Here is a 13,280-nt window from a genome sequence, read left to right on the forward strand (position 1 = left end):
CTGGGAATGGTATTCGCATACAAATGCTATGGGATAGGCCGGTGCAGACAGGATAATGGACAAAGGAGCGTAACAATTGAGGCACCGACAATCAGTAACCGCAATTACGTGATATCAGCCCTGCACCAATTACTAATGCGAGACATTCTTTGCCTCATTCTTGGCACTTTGGGGTAGGTAGTTTCCTGTCTCGCCTCGCTTTGATGAAAATAAAATAATGTGTGACAAATGGTGGAATCGAACCTATTCCGTCAAGCACAGCAGCCCGGCGCCCTAACCATTAGGCCACGATCTGCGTTTCTTTATTGCCTGTTTTGTAATATTACATCAAACAACAATTAGTTGTTGGGAAAACAAGATAAAACAGTAAGTTTTCAACAAGTGTCAGCCTTACTGGACTGACTGTTAGAATTCTTTGAGCGCTGTCAAGAGTTCCACCCTCGACAGCCACCGCCGGTACACACTCTTGTGCTTTCTGAATTTATACAAAGCTGGACATGCATTCTCGAAAATGCATTCGTGCGGGCCGAGCATCCCGGTGGCAATGAAACTCCGCCATACGGGAGCGCCATAGGCAATGAAGGCCAATTAGCATAATAAAGTCAAACGGCAGTCTATCTTCGTTTTCTATGGCCAAGTAACTAACTTTGTATGGATATACAGTGAAAGCTCGTTAATTCGAACTTCAATAATTCGAATTTATGGATAATTCGAACTGTACGATTTGGTCCGGTCAAGCTCCACAGAAGTCTATGTATTAAAAAGTCCGTTAATTCGAACGCGAGAAGGTTCCCTCACGGATAATTCGAACTACGCTCACCTGGCACACGGCCAGAGAAAAGCGCCTACTGCCTACACACAAGGCTGTATTGCCTCCGAAACGGAGAGAACGGCGAGGGAAGGCAAAATCGGAAAAAAATCTAACCGACGCGGGGTCAGCCAGAAGGCAGTAGCGGCTGCCGCCTCTCTGTTCTACGTAACGTCCAAGACTTCTTGCCCGTTGCGAATCTCGGAGGCTTTGCAAATCTTGTACAGCTGCTAATGTTGTGCGGAGATGGCACGGCAAGCGCCAAAACACAGCGAATCAAGTACGTCGCAGCTGCGCTTGCAATCAAGAACCAACGAATCAGGGCCTTCGCCACCTTCACATGTTCAGCATCTTTGTCTCGGCAGTCTTCATCGGTTGTGCACCTCTGTTTTCAGCTTAGGAGGTATCGACCATCGCGAATCATTGTGATAGTGTTAAGCCTCGACTAACATTCGCTTCGGTGGACATCGGTGCTGTGGCACAGTCGGACTCAGAGCTTCGACTTGAAGATGGCGTGTGCCCGCGGCACACGCCATCACTTTCTGACACGCCAAATTTCTGACGTGCCCTACTGCTTCCAAATCGCAGTGTACTGTTGCTCTCCTTCACTTTCGTTAGTTCGAACTTTCGTTAATTCGAACTGAAGCGGCTTCCCCTTGCGGTTCGAATTAACGAGCTTTTACTGTAATGGAAAATCTTTCCTGGCGGTCCTCTGAAGCGCGTCCCAAAAGTACAGATCCCCTCCCAACAATGTAGAAATACATGATTATAGTTTATGGTGTCTACAGGTAAAGCAATGATCGCACGCATACTTCACTCGTTCCAAATGCAGCAGGCTCTTGAAACACTGCTCGCGTGAGCCACGTGTCACTTTCTCGTCTTCTTTCCTTGCGGCAGCTCGCGCTTTAAGGCGCCGTGTGAGACTGCACTGTCCCTGGGACCGGCCAACTTTCCACAGTACTTTCCTCGTAGCAGCTTCTACTGCGCAAAAACTGTGCGACGTTGTGCCAACTTCCTGAGCGCCGAAGTTAATCATGTTTTAACATATATTTGCTGGAGTACAAGTACCACGGTCGTTTTAACATATGCCACATGACACAGTCATAGGTACGTATGACTGCATACCACGTAGTTGCTCGTGACGTCACAATCCGTGTTTCTCTCGCTTACGCTCGCCCAGTACACATGTACCCAACAATCGTCATCTCCTAATCTCCCTTCAAACAGCCGGCGTGGAAATCATGCTTTTGCTGCATGATCGTCACTGACGTCGCCGTGCTCCTGTCGTCACAGGCACGTACGCCCGCCCAACCCACACGCAGAACTACTCGATTTCACAAGTGCGTCGGTTCACCTGATAACGATTTTCGGAACCCTAAACAATGCTGGATAGCCAGGCACCAGCAAAATGCTTTGCATGACATCGATTCCCACAGTGTCTGGTACCTGCACAATGTATCTAAATTCCAAAGCTGCGTAGCTCCTAAATACTAACGTTTGCTGATACTTAATAGAGAAAAATAAGGTTTTTAATATGCGCGCGTTTATTGATTAGCATATATATTAATTTTTTTCTCCTATGAGACATCTTGTTCCTCGTGGACTCCAAGGATTTCCGACGTTTATTGGCAGTCTCCTGATGCAACTTACAAGTTCTTGCCCATATTAATGCGAAGTTGTCGATATTGAATACTGAACATGATGTGCTATTTTGTATGCCTTTCTGCATGTTGCAGTAGGTATACATTCTTTCTATAGTTACCATTTTGTGTGTTGCTTCTATTATGCGTTCACTTTGCTCTCTCGGCCTGAGGCAGTAAGCCTCTTTATCACTTTGCTTTGCCACGCTCGCGGTTCCTCGGCAGGCACTGCTCTGTGCAGTTCCTGGTTGCGAAGTTTAATGAAGCTCACGTAACACGATAACACTGAAATATGCGCAACAGAAGTTGCTTCCTCGGTTTCTAAGACTCTCCAACCGAAGGAAAAAAATGCTGTTCAGCGTTTAATTACATTGCTAGCTTAAACATAACCTCGTGAGGTAAGTGGATAATGTATAAATTTACTGCGCCTTCAAATTGAGCGTGACAATCTTGTTTTCGTCTTTGTCGTTTCTATAATTTTTAAGAAGAGTTTATCTCATTTAGAACGACCATCTGAGAAAAAAAATACATGTAGAAGCTCCACTGGAGTTGTCTAAGTAACAGTAAGCATTGTGGCACTTGCCCATCTCCACGACGCCCGGTGTAATTACAGATCTTATCAAGCTTGATCCGACCAGCATTAACACTTATTAACTCTTGTCGATCGTTATCAACCTTATCAGAATTGCTAGGACCATTATAACCTCTTATTGCCCTTTAGCACCTTATCATCCGCGTCCAATCATCATCAATCGTGATGAGACCTATTTGACTCCTCATCGCCCCTTATCATCCTTATAAACTCATTGACTGATTATCTATCTCTGTTGCGCGACGCCAAGCGCATGCACCCTCAGAGATCGGCGTCATTACCTTCATTGAAGTAACGCCCCAGTGGAAGGTGCATCCTGCGACCAACGAAACGCATTGGGGATGTGGCGTGTTTTGCATTAAATTTTGGCAAAATCGGAATTTTCCTGTTGTCCACAAGACTTCAAGTCAGGTCTACATGTGGTCCTAGAGATGGCTTTTATTCCACCATCACCAAATCGTTCAAGAAAGCCTTCATGGAAATTGTTCTCCTTCGACATTTGTTTTGTGCCGCCGATAGAACAGATCCATATGGTTCAAATGCATTCACTTTCTGCAAGCGTGGGTGGTTCTGAAGGTTTTTTGTTAAGGTGCACACTTCCACCCTGCCAGTTAAAACATGGCTACCGAAAAAAGGATTAAATGTACCCTGGAATACAAATTGAATGATTTGCAATCAATCCAAGACAATAGAACATTGCGTTATTATTCGTCGTGACGCATCTAATTTGTGGGACATTTCACAAAGAACTATACACAAAAGACCACCCTCTCACACTTTATGGTGTCCGGTTCCTTCTTTTCAAAAAGACAGCGAGTAATACACTATATTACTTGTTTATGGTTTTAGGACTCTATCCATTATGGAGAAGCCGAATGATCGACAGACATGCCGAGCAAGGTGTGTCTTTCACGAAGAGGCTGCTAAAGTGCGTAGTGTGGTTGCAAGCTTTGATCCCGTTCCTGAATGGATTTCGCATCTGGAAGCTTGTGTTTGTTTGCCCGGACTTTGAACTGTCATTTGACTAGGCAGCATGCGTGCATTTGTTTTTCACGTGTGTCCAAATGCAATGTAACAGTTTTCGAATGACACTACTCATAATTCCATGCAATAAAGAAAAAAGAAAGGTGAGTCTTGAGCCCAGTGGGTAAGACACTCCGCTTCTGAGCGAGGGGTCGTATGTTTGAAACTCACCAACTCCAGTGAAGTTTCGGCGTGAATTTTTTAATAGATTATTTTAGTTATAACGATTCGTCTTACGTGACGGACAGGTTTCCTCGTTGGGTGGGCAGAGAAATGCTTACGCATTCAAAAATAGGAAAACAAGGAAAGGGTGATTAGCAGGATGAGTGACATCTCAAAATATTTACATTATGGCATGCCAAAAGGACGTTAGAGCGCCATTTTCATTAATGCAAATACTGCAGCATTTCGGCACTCATCAGCAATGTTTTTGTGTGTACAAGTGGGTCGGCGCGGCCTTACGTTTGAAGTTCTGATATACGCATTATATATATACTAAAATGTGCTGTGGAAACGGAAAAGCCTTTTACTCGCGGAAAGAATGCTTTTCTTCTGTTAATTAAGCCTACAAAACCCGTCAAATCAACGTAAAAATCAAATTTTTGGCTCGTAGAACCACGCGAGATTGCAAACTAAAGGTTTATCACCATCTGACTGACGAAAAAACTTGTAAAACCTACAATACAGTTGTTGATGCGCTGATGTGAAACCCTTATGTACGCGCTGAGGAGGGCAAACACTAAATTTGCGAAGTGCGGCAGCAAGGAGAACACACTGTGAATTTCGTAATAAGACGAGGTGGTCCAGACGACCGTATCATGTAGCACCACGGGATGGAATCCAGTACGCAGCTATGCATCCACCGACGTCTATATGTGATGATGTTGGATCCGCAGCTATGGACGCGGCTTACAGAAACCACTTCGTGTCGGCAAGGGAGCTCAGTGCTTGAAGTGCAACCGAGGAATGCCAAGGTCACCATCACCAATAAAGTATGATGATGAAACAAGGCGGATAAATTCGCATTTTTCTTTCCTTAGGACTTGACGCCGAAGACACGTGCAGTATTTAGGGCTGCATGAAAATGATATCAAGGCCTGGCGCGCATCCGTGGAAAGAGGCCATTTCAGAAGGCAGGCTCGCTATGATGACTGAGCTGGGACAACAGGGCTCGAGACGCCAGAGGTCGCTGCAGAAAAGGCTCGACTTCATGTAGCGTTTTCTGATTGGGAGATGACTAGTGTTGATAAATTCTAAGCATCCATACTGGCTCTCCGATGGAGACGTCAGCGGTAATTGATGGAGCATGCCACTACTCTCGAGCGTAGCGTGAAACTTCAACAGAAGTGTTATACAGTCATCTCAGTGCACGCATTCCACACGTTTAAGTGACTGAAACTATTGCAATTACGAAGCTCTACCATTGTCTACAGCTCGAAGCCATCAGTGTCTACTGTCCAGGATAATGCGCAGAAAGCGAACACTCCTGGCACGTCAACTTTGGAGGCCGACCAAAGTTTAGATCAAACGTTGTTTCGCTTTACCTCAAGAAAAGGCAAAAAAAATTCTGCTGAGATTTGATAAGCCAAAGCTGACAAATGGGTCTGTATTTCAGGAACTGCCCTCACTTTTTTAAGATACCCTGGAGCTCGATGAAGCACATGCTCGACGCCATCTTAAAGAAGCGCTGGCCATTGAGCAGGTGAATCCTCGTGATGTTCGGCCGCAAAGAAACTCCCTCGTATTGAGATTTAGTTTTAAGGTGGTCGAAGTTACTCTGAAGCCCTCTACAATGACATCCCCCTCATTCGATAGATTTAGCTTAACGTTTGTGGCTCAGAGCCGTGCATCCTAACAATTTGCATACAGCCGCTCAAAGTGAACGCGGGAGCACAACGCGCATGCTGGCAGTGGAAAGCGGACGCAGCCTTCGTTACCTGCCGATATGACTGAGCGAAATGTGACACACTGTCACGCTTCGATGTGAAAAAAGAAACGACAAAAAAAAGCTCTGGGGTTTTACATGCCATAATCACGATCTGATTATGAGGCACGCCGTAGTGGGAAACTACGGAATAATTTTGACCACCTGGGGTTCTATAACGCGCACCGAACGCACGATACACGGGCGTTTTTGCATTTTACGCCCATCGAAACGCGGCCGCCACGCCAGCAACTTGCTCCCGTGCCCTCGTGCTTATCAGCGCAACGCCAAAGCCACTAAGCAACCGCAGTGAGTAAAATAGTAATATTAATAAACGAAAAAAAAAACAATCACCCAATACCCTGTCCGCTAAGTTTCCTGTGACTCATTTCCAGGCACTCTGCGCTAAGTATACGTGCCTGTCTCGCGTTATTTCTACGCCTCCTCAATAACTATATTGTTCGAGTGTCCGGTGCTGTAATCGAACCTCATGCGGCCACACACTTCCCACTGTCTTTGGCGTGCGTCACGAGCGGACCAGTTTCCAGTTTCTCCTATTCTTGCCTCGTGGAAGCTAGTGCTTCGAGACGCTGTGTTAAACTTCTCCGCGTACGTGATCGGCCAATATTTACCAGCACCTTGCTCGTAGCAGCTAAAGTTATGAAGACGTTGAGCAACATTGCATAGCCTTCGGGATCAGCCCAAGTCGAAACGGTACATGTAGCAAAGTTTCTTCGCCGGAGTAAAGAAGAAAAATGAGAGAGAGAGAGAGAGAGAGAGAGAGAGAGAGAGAGAGAGAGAGAGAGAGAAAAGAGATATTCGTGATGCGGCGTCACCGTCATGCTACCGTCGTCGCAGTTGTCTTCTTGCTTTTGTCACACGCGCTCATGTCCTACACACACAATTGCTTGAGCTACAGAAGACTTCAAAGGATAAACAACCCCAAACGACGCTGGATAGCCAGGTATACTTGCAAAATGCTTCGCATGACATCGATTACCCAAGTACGTGGGGTCACATAATTTTGTTATCGTTTTCCAATGAAGCTTACCACACGTCGCTCCTATCTGTGGGACGAACTTCAAAGGAAAATGTGAAATGCGCGCAGTTCCTTGGAGAGCCTGAGAGCGTGAAATGTGAGCGAAGCGGACTGTAGGCGGCGCTGGCGCTTATCTGAGACGGCTGACCAGACGCTGCAGGGTAGCGTCGAATCAATCAACCTTTGTGTAACCTTTGCTTCAATTATAGGGCGCATGTAACTTACGCATACTGTGGGCTTTCTCGGAGAGCCTTGTGACTGGGTTTTATTTGCAGCCTTGTGTACATTACAAGCGTTATCAGTGTACGCGACCGGAGATGAATGAGTGTATTTCTCCGCTATGTTCGGGTGGCCAAGATTGTTCGGAACCGCGTGCCATTTTGCGAGTATTGGAATGTTTACGGTCGCAGTTATTGTCAACTCGGAAAAAGTCGGAGAAGTGTGCTTGTGCGATCCTGGTCTGCTGTGTCCCTAAGTAGGCGAAGTCTTCAGAATAAAACTTAGTTGCGAGTTAGTGCTTGTTCTCTGCTTCTGTGTCTATCGTCTGTCCCCTCTTGAAATTGCGCTTACCACTATTCACTTGTTAAGTATGAACCAACCAGCCCAGCAACAAATTTTGTTAAGGTACAACGAAACCTACAGGCTTGGTTCGCCCAGCTCTCGCATGCGCGCAGCTTGAAGGAATCAGCGGATGCAGATTGCGGAGCGTGCATAATTACAGCGACAAAATTGACTTGCAAATGTCCCAGTTACACGCGTTCACCGCTACGCTGTTTGCGAGTAGGTACTTATTTCCCCTCGCCGCTCGGCCAAATGCCTCCTTGCCGCAGCCGCATTCTGACCGCTCAAACACGGCGCAGCTGTGCCGCGCCAGAGGACAAAGAAACGCGTTACTCGCTTACTTTCTTTGCCCGGCATATTCCCAACAGCACGTAGACAGTGATCATTCTAGCGCGAAGAACTGCGACTCGGTAAATGAGAAGTCTGGCCGCATTTCGTTTCGTCCTCCGTGTGCAAAGAAGAAAAAATACGGTATTGAAGCTGAGTTGGTGTACTAAACATTTTCTGTGTTCATTGAATAAGCAATCTTGCTGCGTCTCTCGCATGAACAAGTATGAAAAGTGTTTCGATGGCTGCAATATTTCAGCCCTAGCCTTTCCCGTATTCCTATCGTTTCTTGCGTAAACCTCTGCGGGCCTGAATGCTCTCTGTAAAAGGATTGCAGTTGGAAATACCTGCGGACCTCTAAGCTCGCGTTGTTCTTGATAGATGTCCACAGAGAAGCGTGCACATGCCTGCTGAAGCAGATTTTTGCTTTGTCTTCAGGTCGGCCTAAGTCTGTTGTATCTCACGCGCAATCAGTATGTTTTATGTCCTTGTCTGAAAACTTCAGAACCTTTATTCACAGAGCTAGTCTTCGAGCAGTCTTTGAGCAGTCGTGATAGTCGACATGTCAATACTATGTCAACTGGGCAAGTAGACATGGCTGCGTCTTTGCGATGAAAACGCAACGTCAATTTGATACATTTTTACCCCAAGTATGCGGACATGAGATCACCGAAGGCTACAATGAAAAAAAAAAAAGCTCCATCAGATACGCGAAGCGAAGCTCGCGTGAAGCGCTTAATTAAACCTTGTACAGCCAAATGTGTACAATGGTGTACAATCACCATTATTTTTATGCTATGTTGCGCGTAATCTCATGCAATGTTTACGTTTATGCAGTGCACCGGTCACAATTTCGATCCAGCGCAATTTTTACCCAATGCGGTTTTCACAAGCTGCGCGTAAATGCAAACACCAATTTATGCGGATGCACAGAGTGAGACTTCGACGCAGCAATGTCGCGAGGAGGAAGGGGACGTTTGACACTCGTTGAGGGGATAATAACAAGTGTGTGCACAGACAACGGCGATCCTTGAGCACATACGTTGAGGCTTTTATGCTCATTTTGTGACACTGGCACATACCCAGTGACAAATACAAAGTGGTACATATCGAGTGGCCCACGTACGGGTAGCGCAAATATGGGAAACTTAGGAAAATCAACTAAGCCGTTGAATAACACGCGTTTTTCCATTAAGAAGTCTGTGTGATTCGGGGGTAGCAATAAGCGGACACTATATGCGCAAGTTTGATTACGTATACAGCAGATTTGCGCTCACTGGGACCTATTCTAGAAGTCAGCCGAAATAGGACCATGTTATTCCGCCTCGCAAACGAAGAAACCCATGGATAGATCGCAATAGTGCTTGCCTTTACAAGTGACCACAAAGGAAGGCCCTTGTGAATATGGATTCAGTGACAGTTTTATGCAACAGACGACACAGCAAAGTGAAGCATAATGAGTGCTTTTGTCGACGTTGAATAACAGCGATGGCTCACAGCTGTGCAGCGAAAGTCTATCACTCAAAAACGCATCCATCAGTTTTGTCTGCAAGTTCAACCAGTTCAACATAAGCGGTGAGCGAGAGTTTGTTCCGCGCAGACGGTTACGCTTGAACGAGAACAATGCTGGCGCACCTTGGTAAAAAGCAAGCTTACCGGCGCTACACCAAGTAACAACGTAGCACATCAATGCTCATTAATCATTACTACGTTCTTGTTGGATGGCCACGGTGCGAATGATTTTGTATGAAAATAATTATTGCGCTTGCGCTTCGTCAAAGCACGCGTTGGCAGGTCGGCAACACACACGCGTGGATATTGGTTTTTGCGAAATGAATAATGCTTTTGCCGGTATAATCACTGTAGGATGTCCACGCATGTGGGTGAACTCACAGGTGCTTTTGTGCAACGTGTTCCATTGATCAACAGCGCGTGAACAAGAAAAGCCTCGGCATGGAAGCCAGTGTCTCGACAAGGGGAGTTGTATCCTCGCGATCTCTTTGTCCTGCTTTTGTTTGCGCAAGAGCTCTTACCATGTAGCATTTAGATCGCATAAACAGGCAGAAATATTTTGCAACACGCGTTTTTAAAGTGTTGTACAAAAATAGCGTGAAAAATTGCGAATACGAACAAAAAGAAAAGGACAAAGGAAAGACTCATTGAACACGGGCGCATGAAATGAGTCATAAGAAGTCTGGCCTGCAGTTGCGAAATTGATTTTTTTTTTCACGTCTGCGCTGTTGCACCAGCCGAATATTAAAAGTTGTTCGCTGTTTCTGGAGCTGCGAAAATTAAAGGAATGTTGACCTTAACAAGAGGCTCGAAATATCCTGGCTAATGGCCTGGCGTGCTGCTCTAGGTATTGGGTGAAAGGGCGCAGTTTCTTGCCGGTGGCCGCCAAGTACTGATGCGAACGCATTTAGTTGCACATAATGACATCCAACGTAAGTTTGAAAAAATCGCTGCACTCTTGTAGGATGAAGATGAATGAATCGCCCGTTCGTTATCAAAACCTAGCGAAGAAAACGAAAATATTTATTATTGATTCAAATGCCAGGCATACTTCGGTGTCGTATTCTTTCTATTTTTTTCTCTTTCCTTTATTTTTGAATAAGGGCTAACTGTTGGGCTAGTTGGTCCTGTAAAGCTGTTGAGAGGAGTTGGCGCTACAAAAATTCGCGCATGCATTGAAAGAGGGACGAACACAATCGCCACAAACACAGAGCTTCGTGTTCATTGCCCCTTTATGTTTGCGCATCTCTTTTAGCGCTCTAATTCTACTCGACAGCCTTTATTTTCTTTTCATCAAACACTAAATGTCATGAGATTTACGCCAACCATTCGATAATTACACGCAAAGTGCACAACCAAACTAGGCGGCATGAATTTCAGACATAAAGTGCGTAAAGTACGTATAGGTACTGACTATATACAGTAAAAATAAATATTCCACAAGCCACGGGATTTCATACTTGTCATCGCATTTGCTTTGGCTTTACTCAGCAACGTTAAAAAAGAAAACGAGACATGGATGCCTCGCCACCTAAGCGGGTGGCATCATCAGTACTCAAATGGTCCAATAGATCCAATAAATACTATTTATCTACGAAGCAGCCGTAAACATCCGACAGGGGGCCATGACTACAAGTGCAGGCTGACCGATCCCAGCAGATAAACTATGATTCCACAAATTTTCTCGGCCGCCATCGCTGTTCTCATGCTCTAATGAACCACTTGTGCACTGACGATGCCTGCTGCATAGATGGTGAAACGTATACCTTTATTGCGATAACAATTATATGGACACTCCTGGCGCTTTTATGCCGTTGGCGCCGCTGTGAGGTTCCGTATAAAGTCCAAGGGGGATAACATCGTTGCCGCACGTTGTATGCTGTATGTGCGAGTGAAAGCGCGTGAGGGTGAGCTGCTGATCGAGGCTCAATCTCGCGCACGCAACGGGTTAAAGCGGGGAGGAAGCGAGCCGCCTTCCGATGCGCACAAGGCTTCGGGGGGGAGGGCAGGGAGGGGGGGGGGGGGCGTGCTACTCTGCGAAGGGTACAGAGTGCGCGCTGCGCTGTGTTTTCGCGACTTAGTTCGCGTTGACGCCGAGTGACAGCACGACGGTCAATTCACTCGCTGCTGCTGCCGCCCTTCCTCATTGCAGCGTTTTGACGGCGAGTTTCTGCGATCATCCAGTGAAATGTGTTCATATTTGCTTGTCCGTGCGTGTCACGTTGCTTGCTAATTTGTTTAGTATGCCTACGTTTACAAGTTTAAACGGCCGGTAAAACTACTTTCCTGGATTCGCATAGCTGTCCACTAATTTGCTATCGCAATCGGTGCGCCGCCTTTCGGGCGGAACTGCTACTTTCTTACTTCTTGTTTTCTTTTTGAAACATTGTTGAGTAATGCCCGAGCAAGCATGCTGACAAGCATATACATTAACTATAAATATTATGTAAGCAGGGGGTAAAAATTATTTTATCAGAAATTTTTCATACGGGCGTTCCTCCAAGCCTGCGAATACATTCTAATTGGTAATATAATAACTACGATATTGATTTCCAAGTATTATAATTTTGATATTGATATTAATTTCGATTAGTCCTATTATAGGACTAATCGAAATGGTTGCTGATTATTCTTATTATTTATGAGCAACAAAATATACTTTCCACTCAGTTTTAAGCTTCTTGGAATAACTCGCAAGTAAATTCATTGTCCCTTTCTCTACACAGGGTGTTTCAGCGAACACTTTCAAAAAATATATTTTTTAAGAAGTGTGTGTTAATCTTTGTTAATCTATGCCCCTATTAATTAGTCAATTATACATTTAAATTTTTGTGCCAGTAATGTACGCCATCTGTTCCACCACCACCACCACCACCACCACCATCATCATCATCATCATCATCATCATCAGACTGGTTACGCCTACTGCAGGGCAATAGCCTCTCCCATACTTCTCCAACTACCCCGGTCATGTACTAATTGTGGCCATGTTGTCCCTGCAAACTTCTTAATTTCATCCGCCCACCTAACTTTCGGCTGCCCCCTGCTACACTTCCCTTCCCTTGAAATCCAGTCCGTAACCCTTAATGACCATCGTTATCTTCCCTCCTCATTACATGACCTGCCCATACCCATTTCTTTTTCTTGATTTCAACTAAGATGTCATTAACTCGCGTTTGTTCCCTCACCCAATCTGCTCTTTTCTTATCCTCTAACGTTACACCTATCATTCTTCTTTCCATAGCTCGTTGCGTCGTCCTCAATTTGAGTAGAACCCTTTTCGTAAGCCTCCAGGTTTCTGCCCCGTAGGTGAGTACTGGTAAGACACAGCTATGATACACTTTTCTCTTGAGGGATAATGGCAACCTGCTGTTCATGATCTGAGAATGCCTGCCAAACACACCCCAGCCCATTCCTATTCTTCTGATTATTCCAGTCTCATGATCCGGATCCGCAGTCACTACCTGCCCTAAGCAGATGTATTCCCTTACCACTTCCAGTGCCTAGCTACCTATCATAAACTGCTGTTCCCTTCCGAGACTGTTAAACATTACTTAAGTTTTCTGCGGATAAATTTTTGCCTTCTGCTTTGCCTCCCCAGGTCAGTGAGCATGCATTGCAATTGGGCCCCTGAGTTATTAAGCAAGGCAATATCATCAGCGAATCGCAAGTTACTAAGGTATTCTCCATTAACTATTATCCCCAATTCTTCCCAATCCAGGTCTCTCAATACCTCCTGTAAACACGCTGTGAATAGCATTGGAGAGATCGTATCTCCCTGCCTGACGCCTTTCTTTATTGGGATTTTGTTGCTTTCTTTATGGAGGACTATGGTGGCTGTGGAGCCGCTATAG

The 13,280-nt window shown here is 45.5% G+C and overlaps 1 protein-coding gene and 1 long non-coding RNA gene across 2 annotated transcripts in view; one reads left to right on the forward strand and one right to left on the reverse strand.

The window, feature by feature from the left end:
• Positions 1 to 13,280, reverse strand: part of cac (calcium voltage-gated channel subunit cacophony) — a 618,385-nt gene that overhangs the window by 370,543 nt on the left and 234,562 nt on the right. The window lies entirely within an intron of this gene.
• LOC139053080 (uncharacterized) overlaps positions 1 to 13,280 on the forward strand; it is a 90,671-nt gene that overhangs the window by 7,574 nt on the left and 69,817 nt on the right. The gene's annotated exons all lie outside the window — the stretch shown is intronic.

The sequence above is a fragment of the Dermacentor albipictus genome, chromosome 1, assembly GCF_038994185.2.
Source record: "Dermacentor albipictus isolate Rhodes 1998 colony chromosome 1, USDA_Dalb.pri_finalv2, whole genome shotgun sequence".
NCBI lineage: Eukaryota > Metazoa > Arthropoda > Arachnida > Ixodida > Ixodidae > Dermacentor > Dermacentor albipictus.